We start from the raw sequence: 19,714 nt of genomic DNA, 5'->3' as shown, positions 1-19,714 counted from the left end.
CAGAACGTGCGCCCCCCACCCTTCTTTTGACGCGTCCGAAAACAGAGTCAATTCTGGGGGGAGGACGAGAAGACTCACTCCCTTCCTTGATTCCAACGGGACTTGAGCCGCCATTGAAGGGATCTCATCCTGAGGCGGCTGTTTGGAACCAGACGAGTCAGGGAGGATAGGTGACCTAAGAGACGCAACCACGACTGGGCGGGGAGCTCTTCTCGCCTGAGGAAGGGTTCCGCCACCCTCCTCAGCCTTGCTATCCGGTCGTCTGATGGAAAGGCTTTGTGGAGATTGGTGTCTATTAGCATGCCTAGATAAACCAGTCGTTGGGACGGCTGCAGAGAGGACTTCTCAAGGTTTACCACTATCCCCAGATCCTGGCAAAGATCCAGAAGCCTGTCTCGGTGCCGAAGATGGGTCGACTCCGAGTCTGCTAGGATCAGCCAATCGTCCAGATAACGAAGGAGACGAATGCCTTTCCTGTGCGCCCAAGATGAAATCAGGGTGAACACTCTGGTGAACACCTGAGGAGCTGTGGAGAGACCGAAACACAGCACCTTGAACTGGTAGATCTTGTCGTCTAGGCAGAATCTCAGGTACTTCCTGGAAGACGGATGGATTGGGATCTGGAAGTACGCGTCCTTTAGATCCAGTGTGCACATGAAGTCTTGTGGTCTCACCGCAAGTCTGACCGTGTCTGCTGTCTCCATGCTGAACCGGGTTTGCTTGACAAACCCGTTCAGAGCTGAGAGGTCGATGACAGGTCTCCAGCCTCCAGACGCCTTCTTTACAAGAAAGAGTCGACTGAAGAAGCCTGGGGAGCCGTCGACAACCTCCTGGAGAGCACCCTTCTCGAGCATGGTCTCGACTTCGGCTCGAAGGGCCAGCCCCTTTGCCGATCCCGTGGCATAGGAGCTCAACGACACTGGATTCGCTGTCAGGGGAGGTTGAGATATTGTGAACGGGACGCGATAGCCTTGGCCGATCACTGAGACCGTCCAAGCATCGGCCCCGTGTTGCTGCCACCTGCGGACGCAACGCTGAAGGCATCCCCCCACAGGTGGACACACAGGGGGACTGCCACCCCTAGGAGTCTTGCCTCCCCTGGAGGACTTACCGCCCCTCTTGACCTTGGCTGGAAAGGGCTGGGGCTTAGACACCACCTTCTTAACTGCCGGTGCCTGCTTCAGAGCCTTACGAGGCTGCTGCTGCTGTTGCGGCAGAGCTGGAGGCTTATAGGGCCGAGCTGTAAGGGCCCTATGAAGGAGGGAGTCCGTGCTGGATTTCCTCCACCTCTCAGCCGTTCGCTCCATGTCCTGAGGCTCAAACAGGTTCTCCCCCAGAAGGGAAGCATGTCGGAGCCTACACACATCCACGGATGGAATCTCTCGGCCACAGCATCGCGCCGCTTCAACACCGAGTTGGCCCACAGGGTGGTAACCTGGTGCGCCAAAAACTCGATGGAGCGGGTGCCCGAGAGTAAGAAGGTCTCCAGGGCCTTCCTATTGGTCTCCTTGGACAAATCCTCCGAGCGCAATAGGATGCCCAGAGTTCCTAGCCAAAAGTCCAGCCACGAAGTGGCCTGCATGGCACACTTAGCGACCTTTTCATGGCTAAGGATCTCTGCCGCCGAGAACGACACCTGCCGGGCAGAGAGCTTCTCAAGGGGAACTCCCTTCGCCAGCTCCTCCACGGAGTGATGGAGAGGAAGAGCAAGGCTGGACTTACCCAAGATCTCGAAATACCTCCTCTACTGAAGACGAGGAGGAGGGATGAGCTTGTTCCTGGCAGAGGAACGACTGGAGGAGGCAAGAATCGCGAGCTGAGCGTTGGCCCTAGCTCTGGCACTCTTCAGACCCCGAGACCAGGGCAGAGCCGCACTGGACTTAGGGGCCTTCCGAACGTCAAACACTTCATCTAAGATAGTGTCTTTGCCTTCACGGGGGGCGATCACGGGGTCCATAAGCCCGTTAAGTTGCCTTATCAGGCTCAGGACCTGCCAGAAGGCATGTTCGGATTCCTACTGATCTCCTCCTTGCGGGCTGGCAGCTAAGTCTCCTGTCCCGGGAATCTCTTCCTGGGGTGAAGCGTGGACGTTCCCCCGGGGAGCCGCGGGTTCCTGGTGAATCCTCGAAGATGATTTTGGGACGGTCTTGGAGTCCTTGGATTCCCTCCTGGGAGGGATACAGGATCCCAACAAAGAGGTTCGAGGAGCCCCTTCCTCATGAGACGACTCTCCTCCATGAAGCGAAGTCTCCCCCCTTGGTGCCGAGGGAAAGACTACCGCTTCACTTGACTCACCCGAGGAAGGAAAAGCCTCGTCCACAGGAGAAGGAGAAAGCACTCGAGCAGGAGAAGGGGGCTTCGCGACAGACCTCTTGGGAACCAACTTCGCCCTGGGGGAAGTCACCACGAAGTCCACTCCTCTCTTTCTCTTCAGCGTAGGAGAGGCAGCCATTGGTTTGTTGCCCTGATCGGCGAGTGCTGGTTTCATAACCCTCACTAACGCCCGCATCAGAGGACCAAACCAAGTCTGTTGCTCCACGGACACAGAGTCCGAAATCCTCGCTGGAGGGAAAGGGATCGGGCGATCCTTTGGAGTGGACACCACAGTACCTGCCTGAAAAGAAGGGGGGGAAGAATGATGCACTAACCTCTCCGTAGTGTCTTCCTTGTCCTGCACTACAGTCCTGCGTTTGGATGGAGGCGATCCCGAGCGCTGTCTAGGAACATGCGTTCCTGCTGCTACCACTGGCTGCGAAATTCGCCGCGAACTATGGTCGCGCGAGGGCGAACGGTCGCGCGGGTGCGCAGGCGGATGATCGCGCGGGCGCGCAGGTGAGTGGGCGCGAGGGTGTACAGGTGAACGAGTGTGTGTCCGAGTCGGCGAACGAAAGCGTTGGCGAGGGAACGCGTTGCCGCGTGGGCGAGGAAGGTCGCTGGCGGCGTAGATCAGCAGGCGATCGGTGGTGAGCTGGCGAACGCTGACGCGCAGGTGAGCGATGGCGCGTTGTCACATGGCGACGCGTTGGCGAGCGATAGCGCGCATGACGCGCAGGTGAATGATCGCGCGATGGCGAGCTAGTAGAAGGCGAACCATGTCCTTCCAGAACCTTTGGTCGACGAAGCATTGGAGAACGCGTGCGCGCAGGTTGTAAATCACGCGGGCGGTCCGGAGATCGCCAATAAACAGGTGGTCGTTGACGCGTAGGAGAACGCTGACGAACAGGCGATACTAGAATCATCTGTGAACGCTGGCGAGCAGGGGGGCGACGCGTGAGATCCTGTGAAGGAATAGGTGGCGCGGCGTGTTCGCGAACAGGAACAGGAAGATCGTAGGCGCGTGGGCGAACATGTGCTTTTGAAACATGCGCTGGAGAACGCGGACGATGTTGCGTAGACACAGGATGAGGATCGCGAGAGAGCTCAGGAGACTGATGGCGCGCAAGGTGTCCAACAGGGACTGCAGGATGGTCAGAGACCACAGGAGAGCGCTGGCGAGCAGGAGGGCGATGATCCTCAAAAGAGCGCTGACGCTCAGAAGAGCGCTGACGAGCAGGAGAGCGCCTGTGCGCTAACACTGCAGAAGGGCGAGCAGAAGAATGCTGGCGCGCTAAGCGCTCTTCAGGAACCACAGGATGTAGGATGTCCTCAGGAGAGCGCTGACGAGGAGGGCGAACATCAGGAGAGCGCCGGCAAACAGGTGAGCGCTGACGAGCAGGAGAGCACTGACGAGCAGGAGAGCGCTGACGATCAGGAGAGCGCTGACGAGTAGGAGAGCGCTGACGAGCAGGAGAGCGCCTGGGCGCTAACACTGCACGTGAAAGGGAAGAATCCCTTTGCCCCGAAGGGACCGTTGCTCGTCTTGTGACGAGTTCCCCAGAAGGTGAAGTTCTAGCAGGAGTTGGAGAACGGTCTGCAGAGAGGTCCAAAGGAGCAGGAGCTGTAGGCTGAGTACGACGAGGAGAGTCCCCTTCGGAGGAAGAAGATCCAAAAAGGCGCCTCTTAACCCCCTTATAAAGGGAAGGGAGGCCCTTGCGACGCAGCGGACGGTGAGCCTTACGGCGAAGGCGGCCACGGGGAAGATCATCAGGACCATCAGTCCTCCGAAGGGGAGTCTCAGTCAAGGCACTTCCCTTAGAGGGAAGCTGAACAGCAGAAGAGCCCGTAGGACTCACTTCCCCCTTCGAAGGATGTACGGAAGGGGGAGGAGAGCCCTCAGCACCATCATCCTCAACTGCACCTGCAGAGGATTGCCCCGCCCCGTCGGAGGCCTCTGCCACCACGACGTCGACGATAGACAGAGGGTCCACCTCTGCTACCGCCGGCGACTGCTTAACGGCGGCCCCCAACGAGACAAGGTCAATCAAGGCGACCCTGGAGGGCAAGCCCTTAAGCCCCAGGGAAGCCCAAATCTGTAAGAGATCATCATTAGACAATGAATTATCAATAACCTCCCCCAGAGGAGGAGGGGGAACCGCCCCGTTATGGGAGGCGACGCCCTCTCCCCCCACTCAAGGTCGGAAACTAGAACTAGGGCCTGCGCTACCACTCGGCCGACTCTCCTTAGGAGCCGGACGAGGGGGAGCTTCGGAGGAGGTTTGGGCGGCGAAAGAAGAGTCCCGAGAACCTTCCTCCTTCAAGGCAACCCCCGAAGGAGAACGGTCTCTCTTGGACTTCTTCTTACGCCGGCGGCCAAACCTCTCCCACTGGGAGGCAGACCACTCCCTACACTCACTACACGTTTTCCTGGTCACACCGTCGGCCCCGACACTGAGGGCAAAGGGTGTGAGGATCCGTATCCAAGGCCGACACAAAGGTCCCACAAGGGCGGCCGGCAACACCAGGGCACGTACGCATAGTAAAGATAATAATAATCGGTAGTCAACTTCAAACAAACACACAAGCTGTAGTAAAGAAAAAGCAGAAAAAAGATTAAAGGCTGTCAACGAGGACGATGGACAGACACGTCTTTTCATCGCCGAGCCAAAAGTGAAGAGAAGCAAGTCACCGGTGTGTGGGGGGGGGGAGGGGTAGCAAGCTACCCTTCCCCTACCCCCCGCTAACTAGTGCGGGGGTAATTAACCCTCGTTAAAACTATTGGCTCGTCATTTCAGCTGCGCTAAAAGGTACAGTAAACCCAATGTAAATAGCGTGGTTTGTATTTCGGTTACGGAACAAACAAAGTTTAAACCTAGATGGCATGATCATCAGACTCATTACCAGCTTCTACTGGAGTCAACTGGCAACAGTCAACATTGATAATAATTTGACATTGTGGATAGAAATAGAGTGAGGAGTGTGCCAATGATGTGTTTTGTCCCCAGATCTATTTGAGATATATGGGGAAATTAACTTGAGAAACATAATAGGTGTGGAAAGAATTAACATCGGAGGAGTCAATATAAATAACATTTGTTATGCAGACGTCACAGTGATCATTGCTGACACTGTTGAAAAATTACGACGACTTCTGGATACAGTGAACAGAGAGAGTGACTAATAATAAATATAAGAAAAACTGAAGTGGTAGTGGCACCAAAGAACTCTGAACCCCCAATATGCTATATAACAATAAACAATGAAAGAATAAAGCAATCAAACAATTTTGTTTACCTGAGTAGTATAGCGACACAATATGGTAAAGCAAAACGAGAAATAGAGGAGAATCCTGATAGCCAAAAAGGCCTTTAAAAACGTGAAAAAAATAAACAATAAAATTGGTGTGCAAACAAGAGTTAGAGCTTTAGGAACATATGTAAGGTCTACCCTTATGTATGGATCAGAGAGCTGGACAATAACAAGATAGCTTAGGAACAAGCTGAATGCAGCAGAGATGTGGTGGTTCTACAGGAGGATGCTCAGAATATCTTGGAGGGACAGAGTAACAAATAAGGAGGTAATGGCAAGACTTGGAGTGCACAGAGCAATGGTAAAGGAAATAAGAAAAAGACAATTGAGTTTTGTTGGGCACATCATTAGAAGAGAGAAAATAGAGCACCTATATCTCATTGGGAGGACAGAGGACAAAGTACAGTACATGAAAAATATTGTGGTGGGCTTGGAGGATAATATTATTCCAAATCAAGTGATACAAATGGCTATAAACAAGGAGAGGTGGAGGCGACTGACTGCCAACGTTCAGTAAATAAGCAAGCATTAGAATGCTGTATAGCATTAATGTCTAATGATGCTATTCATAATAAAACATCTTATACCACACTTTAACTGAAAATAAATGTAAATAGAATGTTTTGGTTAGTAACAATCAATATTTTTCGAAGTGATTTGTATTTTTCCTAGCTATACAAACCCGAGACCTTTATGTAGGGAATATGTTTCAGTGCGAAAGCTAGATAGCTGTTGAATACTTTAACGAGCAGTTAAACAAAAGGTGTGGGGAAGGGCAAAACTTGGCCCACTAACAGGTTCTTCTTGAATACGAGAGAAAGGGCAATACACGACTTTGAGAGCTCTAATTCTGGCTAGATCTTCGGTACCCTCATCATCCAAGTCTTCGACCCTTCTGATCATCTCACAAAGCCAAAAAGAGATTGTGTTCCTTGACACCTCTTCCTTGGATCTACCAGTGCTAATGGAAAGTATCCTACACTCAGACACACGATGTTGGGTCCTCTTTAGCTAGCACTGCAGCAACCTAACACAACACAAGAGCATCTTGTCTTCATCACTACCCGACTTCTCCAAGTGGGAGGGGATGAAGAAGGACTCGAACCTGGGGTTAAGCATTGCCTGATTTTATGTCTTGGCCACAAACTACAGCACAAAACTAAAAGAGACATCCTTCCATCCATGAATGGGTGACTAAATAAGAGAGACCTTGCTAAGGCTAGAAAGAGCACAGTCTTGAGTGTCAAATTCTTGTCTGACGATCTGTCTAAAGGACTGAACAAGATGCATGTAAGAGCCCTGAAAACTAAGATCACATCCCATTCTGGGGGCCTGAGGTCCTGAAATGGGCAAGACTGTTTGAAGCTCCTCATAAAAATAAGAGATCCCAGGAGGCAGTGAGGTCTAGCCCTTCAGCCGAAAGACCATACTCATGGCTGAGGGGTATCTTTTGACGGCCGCAACTAAGAGGTGCTTCTCCTGGCGAAGGAAGACTAGGAAATCTACGATCTGTGCTAGAGATGCTCTACTATGATTGGAGAAATACCCCTTCTACAACACCAATTGTAGATGCCCTACTTAGCCTGGCAGACACCTGTTGAGGACTTCCAGAGGTATCCAGACATTCCATGTGCAGTGCCTCAGGAAAAGTCTTACGCTTCACCATCCGTGAAGGGAAAACGGCTCCATGGACTGGTGGTACCTCTGCCTCACAGAATGACTAAGAAGAGTGGGCTAGGGAGCTAATTCTCTCAGGACCTAGACCAGAAGAGCAAGCAGATCGGGATACTACTTGGTGTGTGGCCATCTGGGAGCCACCAGGGTCATCCTGATTTCCAGACATAATTAACACCATGTTAATTACCAGCCGAATGATAGAACGGGGGAAAGGTCTCATGATCATGGACACAAGATAAAGAGCCCTTCGCCCCACATTCTCTGCCTACTAGGGAGCGCAAGCCCTCTAGTACGGCATCGAATGGTGCCACCCTCTCTATCATGAGCAATTCAATGCAAGAGGGGGAGCTGCCATCTAACGACCAGCAAGGAAAGGTAATGGAGGCTGCAACAGCTCCATCATCCCAGAAACAGAGCCACACACCTATCTGTTCTGACTGATCACCAGAGTAGATGGATTAGCCAAGGTTACCTGGCCAGGTCTAGCTACCAGAGTAGCTGGCGCTACTCTATAATGGGTACCCAGGTACCGTCGACCTTTCCCAAAAGAGGTGGTGGTATCACTGGGTACCCCTAATCCCCACGACTACAACTGGCCTTTCTGAGATTCTTTGACCCCTTCCAACTCTTCCTCTGGTGAGAGAATGAGTCAGAATTTGAGATGGAGGAAGAGGAATAGTGTGCGCATTTCTTTCTCTTCCTAACCCTCACTCCTGGCTCTGCAAGCAGAGCGGTCGAGATTGGAGCAACCGTCGATGGTGATGCTCCCCCAAGGGAAGAACCACACCGTTTGCTATGGCAGGAGCCACAACACTGGGGAAGGGGAAGGCACACTCTCTGACAATGAGGGAGGACACAAGGGGAGGGGTAAGGAGGATTGGGTCAGGGATTGGCATCACACCTTTTGACGTAATTCTAGACTTACTCTTATCTTTGCCTTTCTTTATCTCCGCTAACCCTGGTACTTTGTTCAATGACCTGAAGGTAATCAAGCCAGAGTACCCAGGTTCCCTGACACTGATGGCACCACCACCTCTTCCACCCCTGGCACCACAGGAACAACAACCTTCACAGGATATACTGAGGGAGAGGAAGCCTTGGCAACCAACTCCCTCATACCAGTCATAGAGGGTCAATCTGAAAGACCTAAGGAAGTCCAGGCTAAGTCCTTCCTTAAGTCAAAGGTGAGCAACAAACACTGACAGTCCCCAGCACACCAGCAAAAATTGAAAAAGATGCCGATGTCTATCCACGCTCCCCTGACCCCTGCGACATACTCGTCAGGGACCATTACATGGGCGATAGCAGATGACACACTCCCTTCGGAGGAAGCAGCGGCAGCAACCTTCGTCGTTGTCTTCTTGGGCGCTGCCCAGTCAAACCCAGGCCAAGGCCTAGTGTTCTTCTTTCCCTTCAGAGCATACACCTACCACTGCACTGGAGGCCACATCGATACTCAGCACAAGCGATGCCTGCATATAGATATGCCCCGACACGAAGCTCAGGGAATACGGATCTACGTCCGTCTTTGCCATGAAACGGTTGCATCGCCCGCCCTTCCTCCTGCTGACACAAATTTCCTATTTCTATTCCCACATCAACAACCATGCTAAAAAAAAACAATCAATAAGCATGTGAATATCAGTGTAGTCAAAGCAAAATTTAATAGAGAACCAACTTTGAGGGGGGGGGGGGCAGAGTTAGATAAGTGCTCGTTATCCATTTTCAATGACCGATTCCAGCTTGCGCTGAAGTAAACTCCCTAACTAAAAGACGATGGTTTGTATGCTCGCGTACGAAAAAACATTTTTCAAAACCTACAAGAAGGAAAAATATTTGTTCATTATGAAGAATAATTCATTCAGTATATTAGTATTCAGATGCTGAAATCAATGTAAGGTCTATATTTATTGCTGAAATTCAGTGGCGTCAAATTTCAACCTGTTTAAATGAAGCACACGATTGTTGTTTCAAAAAAATTATTGCGGTTTGGCAACTATATTAAAATAATTGGGTAACTCTTCTTATTTTTTCTTGTCATTTTGACATTACCGATATAGAATATTACATTTATTGTAAAGCAGAAAATAATACTCGTACATAGTGTAATTTAGGGTGTTTTAAATGACAAATTCGTAGATAATTTGTATTTTTCCTAACTATACAAACCTTAGCTATTTAAAGTGGGTAATTACTTTCGCGTAGCTGAAAGGACGAGCCATAAAATTTTAACGAGGTATTATTACCCCACCGCTAATTAGCGGGGGGTAGGGAGGGTAGCTAGCTACCCTTCCCCCTCACACACCTGTGTTGTAGCTCCACTTTTGCTTAGAGTAGGACTTCAAGGGGGACAGGGCTGGCGGGCAAGTTTGATTAAATAGCTAAGGTTTGTATAGTTAGGAAAAATACAAATTATCTACGAATTTGTCATTTGTTCCGTAACTGGAATACAAACCACGCTACTTAAAGTGGGTGACTTAACCCTTAGGAAGGGTGGAACAAGTCCCAGCCATACTGGCTTTTAGCTTTGCCCGGGGACTCATTATCTGAGTGTGTCAGCACTCAACAATAAAGAGTCCCTGCACCTCGCTCGCACCTTGCTATGCAAGGGCTGCGGCCTACGTAAGATGTGTGTGAAGGAATATGTGTGACTCGTCCTAGGAAGTTGATCTGAAGTTCTTTAGATGGAAACTCAAGGCTAGGACTCTCCCAATACCACCTCGTCAGGGTATGGGGACGCGGCAGTATTAACTTAATACTAGGAACACAAGGGAACATGGTTTACCTGCAGAGGTTTGAGGTCAGCTGTGCAGAGAACCCAGGATGCTGCTTTCCCCAAGAGAGGGGAGGATGAAGAAAATAATAAGGGCCAGGCATACCTTTTCATTCATGCAGACTAAAACCGGGTAACAATGCCCTCAACCCTCTGCTACTTGTCCATTAAGGAGCCTGAGGTTTAAACCAGCTGTTGTGCAGCTACCACAGGGCCGATAGAGAACGTATCGAGCCTCCTGTGGGTCACGTCGTTTCGACGCTTCCACACCCCTGCTTGCAGAACCTGCGTCACTGAGAAGTTTTTCTTGAAGGCCAGGGAGGTAGCTACTCCCCTGACATCATGAGCTCTATGGCGACGTGACGGAGGAGGGTCAGGATTCAGGGACAGATGGATGGCCTTGCGAATCCATGCTGAGATGGTGTTCTTGGTAACCCTCCTCTTCGTTCTCCCAGTGCTGACAAACAAAGCCCGCACTTGGGGACGAACTGCAGCTGTTCTCTTCAGGTATAGCCTCAGACTCCTTACTGGGCACAGAAGGAGATGGTCTGGGTCATCTGTTACGGAGCGAAGACTCAAAATCCGGAAGAAGTTGAACCGAGGGTCCGGCACTCCGGGATTCTGAGTCTTAGCAATAAACTCGGGGACGAAGCTGAACGTTACCTCCCCTCATCCCCTTGAATGGGCGATATCATACGAGAGACCATGAAGTTCGCTAACTCGCTTGGCTGACGCCAAAGCTAGTAGGAACACCGTCTTCCAAGTCAGGTGGCGATCTGAAGCCTGGCATAATGGTGCGTAGGGAGGTCTCTTAAGAGACCTGAGGACTCGAACCACGTTCCATGGAGGTGGTCTCACTTCCGACTGAAGGCAGGTAAGTTCATAACTACGTATGAGTAAGGAAAGTTCTAGTGAAGAAGAAATGTCCACTCCTTTGAGCCTGAAGGCTAGACTTAAGGCTGAGCGATAGCCTTTCACTGCCGAGACTGAAAGGCGCATTTCTTCCCGCAAATACACGAAGAACTCCGCTATTGCTGGAATAGTGACATCGAGTGGAGAGATACCCCTTCCACGACACCAACCACAGAAAACTCTCCACTTCGCCTGGTAGATTCCTGCGGATGACTTTCGCAATTGTCCAGACATCCTTTCCGCAACTTGTTGCGAAAATCCTCTCTCTGCGAGGAGATGCTGGATAGTCTCCAGGCGTGAAGCCACAGTGAAGCTACGACTTTGTGAAAGATGTTGGCGTGTGGTTGTTTGAGTAGCTCGTGTCGTGGAGGGAGTTCTCTCGGAGGCTCCGTAAGGAGTTGCAGAAGGTCCGGGAACCATTCCGCGTGATGCCACAGCAGAGCTATGAGAGTCATTGAGAGGTTGACCGATAGTCTGGTCTTGTTGAGTACACTCCTCATCAGACAGAACGGGGAAAGGCGTATACATCGATGTTGTCCAACCGTTGTTGGAAAGCATCTTGCCAGAGAGCCTTGGGGTCCGGGACTGGGGAACAGTACAGCGGCAGTTTGAAATTCAACGCTGTCGCGAACAGATCCACAATCGGGGAACCCCACAAAGTCAGGACTTTGTTGGCTACTTGACGATCCAAAGACCACTCGGTACTCACTATCTGAGACGCTCTGCTCAGACTGTCGGCGAGCACATTCCTTTTGCCCGGAATGAAGCAAGCCAAAAGTGGAATCGAGTGGACTTCGGTCCAACTCAGTATCTATACTGCAAGATGGGATAGCTGTTCTGAAAAGGTACCTCCCTGCTTGTTGATGTAAGCCACTACTGTGGTGTTGTCGCTCATCACCACCACAGAGTGACCCGCCAGGTGCTGTTGGAACTTTTGAAGGGCCAGAAAAACGGCCTTCATTTCTAGCAGATTTATATGGAGGCACTTTTCTGATTCTGACCACAGGCCTGAGGTCCTGTGGTTCAGAACGTGGGCCACCCCCCCTTTCTTTGAGGCGTCCGAAAACAGCATCAAATCCGGGGGGAGGACGAGAAGATCCACTCCCTTTCGTAGGTTCTCGTCTGCCACCCACCACTGAAGGTCCGACTGTTCCGTGAGACCCATAGGGATCAAGACGTCCGGGGAATCGTGTCCTTGACTCCACCGGGACTTGAGTCGCCATTGCAGAGATCTCATTCTGAGGCGACCGTTGGGAACTAGACAGACCAAGGATGAGAGATGGCCGAGGAGACGTAACCACAATTGGGCTGGGAGTTCGTCTCGTCTGAGGAAAGGACTTGCGACCTTCCTCAGCCTTGCTATCCTGTCGTCTGATGGGAACGCTCTGTGGAGATTGGTGTCCAATATCATGCCTAGATATACCAGTCTTTGGGAAGGAAGCAGAGAAGACTTCTCGAGATTTACCATGATCCCTAGATCTTGGCAAATTCCCAGAAGTTTGTCTCGGTGTCGAAGAAGGGTTGACTCCGAATCTGCTAAGATCAGCCAGTCGTCCAGATAACGGAGGAGACGGATGCCGATCTTGTGTGCCCAAGAAGAGATGATGGTGAACACTCAGGTGAAAACCTGAGGTGCTCTGGAGAGACCGAAGCACAGCACCTTGAACTGGTAGATCTTGTTGTCTAGGCTGAATCTTAAGTACTTCCTTGAAGACGGATGGATTGGGATCTGGAAGTACGCGTCCTTCAGATTCAGTGTGCACATGGAGTCTCGCGGTCTCACTGCGAGTCTGACCGTGTCTGCCGTCTCCATGCTGAACGGGGTCTGCTTGACAAACCTGTTCAGAGCTGAGAGGTCGATGACTGGTCTCCAGCCTCCAGACGCCTTCTTTACAAGAAAGAGTCGACTGTAGAAGCCTGGGGACCCGTCGACGACCTCTTGGAGAGCGTCCTTCTTCAACATGGTCTTGACTTCTGCCCAAAGGGCTTGTCCTCTTGCCGATCCCATGGCAAGAGAGCTGAACGACACTGGATTCGCTGTCAGGGCAGGAAGAAATGTAATGAACGGGACGCGATATCCTTGGCTGATCACGGAGATCGTCCAGGAATCGGCCCCGAGTTGCTGCCACCTGTACGCGCAACTTTGAAGGCATCCCCCCACTGGTGGACGTGCGGGGGGACTGCCAATCCTAGCGTTTGCGGCCTCGGCCACTCCCCCTAGGATTCTTGCCTCCCCTGGAAGACTTCTTGCCTCTCCTGTCCTTGACGGGAAAGGGCTGTTTGGACACCGCTGCCTTTGCTGCTATTGCCGGTTTTGTCGTCTTTGCAGGGCGAGGTTGTTGGGGTGCTGGAGGCTTATAGGGCTTTGATGTTAAAGCCCTCTGTAGGAGGGAGTCCTGGCTGGACTTCCTCCACCTCTCAGCCACCTGCTCTACATCTTTCGGCTCAAACAGGCTACTCCCCAAAAGGGAGGAATGTCTGAGCTTACTGACCTCGGTGTTGGGGACCTTCGAGTTGAATCTTTCAGACACCGTATCACGGCGTTTCAGGATAGTGTTAGCCTGCAAGTTCGAGACTTGGTAGGCCAAAAACACGATGGTACGAGTGCCTGAACGAAGGAAGGTCTCCAAGGCCTTCCTGGTACTCTCCTTAGACAAGTCTTAGGATCGTATCAGGATGCCAAGAGATCCTAGCCAGATATCCAGCCACGAAGTGGCCTGCATGGCACACTTCGCTACCTTCTCCTGGCAGAGAGTCTCCGAGGCCGAGAACGACACTGGCCGGTTGGAGAGTCTCTCGAGAGGGACTCCCCTGGAGAGCTCTTCCACCGAGTGGTGGAGGGAATAGCTAAACAGGACTCCTCGATGATTTCAAAGTACCTCCTTTGATGGACACGAGGAGGTGGGAGGAGTTTGTTTCCGGCGCTGGAACAGCTGGAGGAGGCTAGCTCGGAGAGCTGGCTCTCGACCTTATCTCTGGCACTCTTGACCCCCTGGGACCAGGGCAAAGCCGCGCTGGTTTTAGGGGGCTTTTGAGTACCAAAGACTCAGTCCAGAACCATGTCCTTGCCCTCTCGAGGAGGAATCTGCGGATCCGAAAATCTGTTAAGGTTCCTCATCAGAGCCAAAACTTGCCAAAAGGCATGCTCCGACTCCTGCGGCTCTCCTCCTGATGGACTAGCAGCAAGGTCTCCAGTCCCCAAAGGCTCTTCTTGAGGGGACTCGTGGACGTTCTCCGCGGGCTTAGCTGGTTCTGGTCTGATCCTCGACGAAGATTTTGGGACAGTCTTGGAGTCCTTCGACTCCCTCCTGGGAGGGATGCAGGATTCCAACAAAGATGGTGGGGGGCTCTTCTCTGCCTCCACCCGAGGAGACTTCTCTGCGCGAGGTGGGGTTTCTCCAATTGGTGCGATGGGAGAACGCCTCACCTCACGAGAATCCCCTGAGGACGGAAAACCCTCGTCCACGGGGGATGGAGAGAAAGTTTAGGGAGGGGAAGGAGCCTTCTTCGACGGCTACCGAGGAACCAGTTTCGCCCTTGGAGAAGTAACCACGTCGTCCACTCCTCTCCTCCTCTTCAGGGGGGCCGAGATAGCCGCTGATTTGAGGCCTAGTTCAGAGAAGGCGGGCTTGAAAGCCTGCGCAACCGCTCTGATCAAGGGCCCAAACCAGGGCAGCCGACTGACAGCAGCGCTGTCAGAGACACCCTCTGGAGGGAAGGGGATCGTTAGATCCCTAGGAGTAGAAACTACAACTGGGTCTGCCTGAAAAGAAGAAGCTGTAGAAGAGATCCTGAACCTGTCCGAAGATTTCCCTCCCTCTGTTGGGCGCGCTATCATGCGCTTACGGGGGGGGGGGGGGGGGGGGAGACGGACGCGATGAAGATGACCCGACGCGTACTGCCGGATCCTGTGTGGGCACGTGATGGGCATTGCACTGGGTAGATAGGCCATTGCCTAGCTCGGGGGGCGATTACTCGCGCGCGTGGACGAGGGAAATCGTGGGTGCGCGGGGGAGCGATGGCGCGCGGGGGAGCGATGGCGCGCGGGGGAGCGATGGCGCGCAGGCGAGCGATGGCGCGCAGGCGAGCGATGGCGCGCAGGCGAGCGATGGCGCGCACGCGAGCGATGGCGCGCAGGCGAGCGATGGCGCGCAGGCGAGCGATGGCGCGCAGGCGAGCGATGGCGCGCAGGCGAGCGATAGCGCGCAGGCGAGCGATGGCGCGCAGGCGCGTGGGCGAATGATGGCGCGCAGGAGAAGGAGCTCGTGGGCGCGTAGGCGACAGGGCGCATAGGTGTCAGGGCGCGTGGGCGCGTAGGTGTCAGGGCACGTGGGCGCATAGGTGACGGGGCGCGTTGGTACGCGTTCCGGAGACCTCGGATGGAGTGCAGCCACAGGATGATGAAGGGCCCGTAAGGGCGAAGCCATAGGGCGCGTACGTGCAGGTGGAATATACTTAGCGCGTGGGCGCGCATAAGGGCGTTCGTCAGGAACCGAAGTTCTGGCAGTGGGCGGGCAATGGAGACTGCGAGCGATGGCGCGTAGGCAAGGGATGGCGAGCAGGCGAGGTCTGGTGGCGAGTCGGCGATCGTGGAGGAGAGCGCTGGCGAGCAGGAGAGGAAGAAGGTTTCTCCTTGGAGCCCTGATCGGAAGATCGAGGGCGAGCAGGCGAGCGATGACGAGCAGGCAAGCGTTAACGAGCAGGAGAGCGCTGACGAGCAGGAGAGCGCTGGCGAGCAGGAGAGCGCTGGTGCGCAGGAGATCGCTGACGAGCAGGAGACTGAGGGCGTCCATGGCGTGTATCAGGCCGAGGGCGCGCAGAGGTCCGTTGGCGAGCAGGAGATCGCGGGCGCGTAGTCTCTGGAACTGCAGGGCGAACAGGAGATCGTGGGCGTGCAGGAGGACGCTGGCGAGATGAGACAGCAACCGGTGAGCGCTTGCGCGCAGGCGAACGTTGGCGCACAGGGGAAACCTGGCGCTTAAGGGACTTACACACAATGTGTGAAAGCCCCTTTTGCCCTGAAGGGACCGGTGCCCGTTTGAAAACGGGATGTGGGGGGGCCCACAGCGAGTCAGCAGCCAGGAAAGGTGAAGGCAGGTCAGCTGGTCTGGCAGGCGTAGGAGATCGCGAATGATCTGCAGAGAGGTCCAGGTCCAAGGAAGTAGCAGGAACGGTAGCTGAAGGACGAGGTTCCTCTGCAGGGGACTGCGATGATGAAGATCCGAAGAGGCGCCTCCTAACACCCTTGTGAGGAGTAGGAAGACCTCGGCGACGAAGAGGAAGGTGAGCCTTATGTCGGATGCGTCCTCTGGGAGCAGCAGGCAAACCATCGGCAGTCCTCCGAAGAGGAGTCTCAGTCAGTGAACTCCCCCAGGGGGAAGAATCACCCGCAGGAGAGACCGTTGGACTTAGATCCTCCCTCGAAGGATGTTCGGAGGGGGGAGCTAAGCCTTCAGCTACTACAGGAGCAGGGGTTTGAACACTCTCCTTGGAAGCGTCTGCCACAACAGCCTTGACAATAGACAGAGGGTCAACCTTTGCTACTGCCGGTGACTGTTTGACAGCTGCTCCCAACCTGATCATGTCAAACAGGGCTTCCTTGGAGGGCGAACCCTGAAGCCCCAAGGAAGCCCAAAGCTGCAAAAGATCATCATTAACAGGAGAAATAATTAAATCCTCCCCTGGGGGAGGAGGAGGAGCTGCCTCGCTATGGGAGGCAACTCCCTCTCCCAAACCCCGAGATCGGTCAACAACACGAGAGGCCGACCGAGTGGGAGCTTTGGAGGAGGTTTGGGCTACGGAAGAAGAGTCCTTAGGATTTACCTTCTTCAAAGAAACCTTTGAAGGAGAAATATCCCGTCTGGACTTTTTCTTCCGGCGCCGAGAAAACCTCTCCCACAGGAAGGTAGGCCACTCCCTACATTCCATACAAACATTATCACTTTCACACCGCTGACCCCTACAATAAGGGCATAAGGTGTGAGGATCTGTCTCGATGGAAGACATGAATGTCCCACAAGGGCGGTCAGGTACCCCAGGGCACTTCCGCATTGTAGAGGCCAACTTCACAACACTCTGAGAAAAAGAAAGGAAAAGCAATGATTAATGGCTGTCAAAGAGGCGAGGGTGAAGGCGGACACGTCCGATCACCACCCGAGCCAAAGTAAAAGTGGAGCTACAACACAGGTGTGTGAGGGGGGAGGGTAGCTAGCTACCCTCCCTAACCCCCCTTAACTAGCGGTGGGGTAATAATCCCTCGTTAAAATTTTATGGCTCGTCCTTTCAGCTACGCGAAATTAATTACCCACTTTAAATAGCGTGGTTTGTATTCCAGTTACGGAACAAATATTTTTTATAACAATAACTGGCAGACACCAGTTTTCGAGTTATATTAGTCAACCCACCATAACTCATGAACTATGGATTTATTTACCCAGTTATCGTCACAGAAAACGGTCAAGACACCATAGAATACAACATTTACCAGTACAATTTTCTACATAACAATTATTGTACTATTCTTTTATCTTACCTTCTTTCCTAACATAGGTTAATAATAATAATACCTCCCTGGACTATCCCAGATTATACTACCCTAGCTTATACTTCACTGACCTATCCTAGGGTACACTACTCTGACCTATCCTAGGATAAACTACTCTGACCTATCCTAGGATACACTATTCTGGCTTATCCTAGACTACCCTATTCTGGCCTATCCTAGGATAAAATACGGTGGTCTATCCTGGGGTACACTACTCTGGCCTATCCTAGGTTACAATACTGTGGCCTATCTTAGGCTACAATACCCTGGCTTACCCTCAGCTATACTAACCTGGTCTATCCTTAGCCATGTCCTGTCATAAGCTATACTACCCTAAAACAAACGGTATTTTTGTAGTGAATTACAGGGCAATGTAACCTAGGAAAAAAACTACTGTTTCTTATAGAAAAAATTACGCTCTCTTCAAAAATGACACTCGTTTCCGTCGCAAATGAATAGTTTCAGAAATATATATACATCTATATCCTACGATAATGGGGGACCCCCAGTGGGAACTCGGGGTTTTGGGTGGGGAAAACATACTGGGGAAACGATATATTATTGTTTTCTTATAGTAAATAACGTGAATTAACCGAATTTGATGTTCATTTCAATCGGAAACAAACAGATCAACCAATTCGGATAACTTTAAGTTGCACGGTGTCACTTCTCTTACGAACGAACGATAACATTAGCAACGTTACCAATAATACACAGTGTTACCAACGTTGACGTATGGTACACAGAGTTATCAACGGCACGCTGACATTACTAAAGATAGTAATGATAGATATTTCCATATGTATTTTAAATAATTTCTCCATATAAGTTTTACTCAATATATAAAAAGTACAAAAAGGGCACAGAATCTAACAAACCCACCTAACCTAGCCTAGTAGTATGACAGGTCACAAAATAACATTTGATCTACATCGGACGTTGGCAGCACTGGTTACTGTATTTTTTCATGACACAATCTTTGTAGTGAAGCCTCCAAAGTTTATCCAGATATATTGTTTTGTATTTTCCTCCGGTTATTATAATTTCAAGAAGGTAATGTATAGAGAAGAAAAGGCTTGTTTTACGTTTATATATCGATTCCCTAGTATGTTTTCCCCACCCAAAACCCCGAGTTCCCACTGGGGGTCCCCCATTATTGGAGGATATAGATGTATATATATTTCTGAAACTATTAATTTGCGACGGGAACGAGTGTCATTTTCGAAGAGAGCGTAATTTTTTCTATAAGTAAAAGTAGTTGTTTTCCTAGGTTACATTGCCCTGTAATACACTACGATGAAACCAAACAAAACTTTCCGGCTAAATAGCCTTCAGAATATGTGAAAGCCATTGTGGTCTTTCATTGTCTAATAGCAAATACTTACTAGCAAAGGCGACTGACGTACAGTTGTACAAACTTCATTCATTCACTACTAGCCTTTGCAAGGGTGCCGCTGCTGTTTAATTCTATATTTTGGCTTTGTGTTTTTCTATTTCTCTCCACACCTGGTATAAAATTACTTTCATCATTTCTATATTTTATGCACTGAATAAAAATGTTCTTACTACCTTCTTAAGGTGTTCACCTTGAATAGTTGTGTTTGTTTACCAACATGGCGTTCTTCTTCTTGCAAAGCGGTACAATATTCTGAAAGTTCATTTTCATGAGACATTCATGAGTCATAGGAGGTAAATAATCATGAGTCATGAATAGGGTTGCCAGACGTCCGGGTTTTGCGGGACATGTCCCGAATTTTATCCTTTTGTCCAAATTGACCCGTGTTCTGGACAAGACACCCACGGGACTCTTTCTCTTGTGGAAGTTGTGGGCCCGCCGCCCGCATAATCCGCATTTAGTTCATCATAGAAAATATGAAAATAAATAGAAAATAAAATTGATTAAAATTCTTATCTCATGATATAATGTAAAATCGCGATTCTTTGTTGAAAATACGATGATAAAAATATAAATTGAATAACAAAAACATGTTATTAAAAGTTTACTATGTTTACATAAAGCAGCCAATGGCGTTTGCAACTTTTTAAATTAGTTGGCGCCAGGTTAGTGCTGACCCTTGAGTTGGTAACGCCTTTGTAACCCTCCAATACCAGAGTGCAAATACTGTTTACTACGGCTTATTTTTTCATCTTTAAAACTAATTGCATCCAGCCTAAGATGTCAA

The 19,714-nt window shown here is 51.0% G+C and overlaps 1 pseudogene; it reads right to left on the bottom strand.

Moving 5' to 3' along the window:
• LOC137625722 (gastrula zinc finger protein XlCGF57.1-like) overlaps positions 1-19,257 on the bottom strand; it is a 43,457-nt pseudogene extending 24,200 nt beyond the window's left edge.
• Between the last annotated feature and the right edge of the window lie 457 nt (positions 19,258-19,714).

This window comes from Palaemon carinicauda, chromosome 32, assembly GCF_036898095.1.
Source record: "Palaemon carinicauda isolate YSFRI2023 chromosome 32, ASM3689809v2, whole genome shotgun sequence".
Lineage (NCBI taxonomy): Eukaryota > Metazoa > Arthropoda > Malacostraca > Decapoda > Palaemonidae > Palaemon > Palaemon carinicauda.
This window is presented reverse-complemented; position numbering and strand designations above follow the sequence as displayed.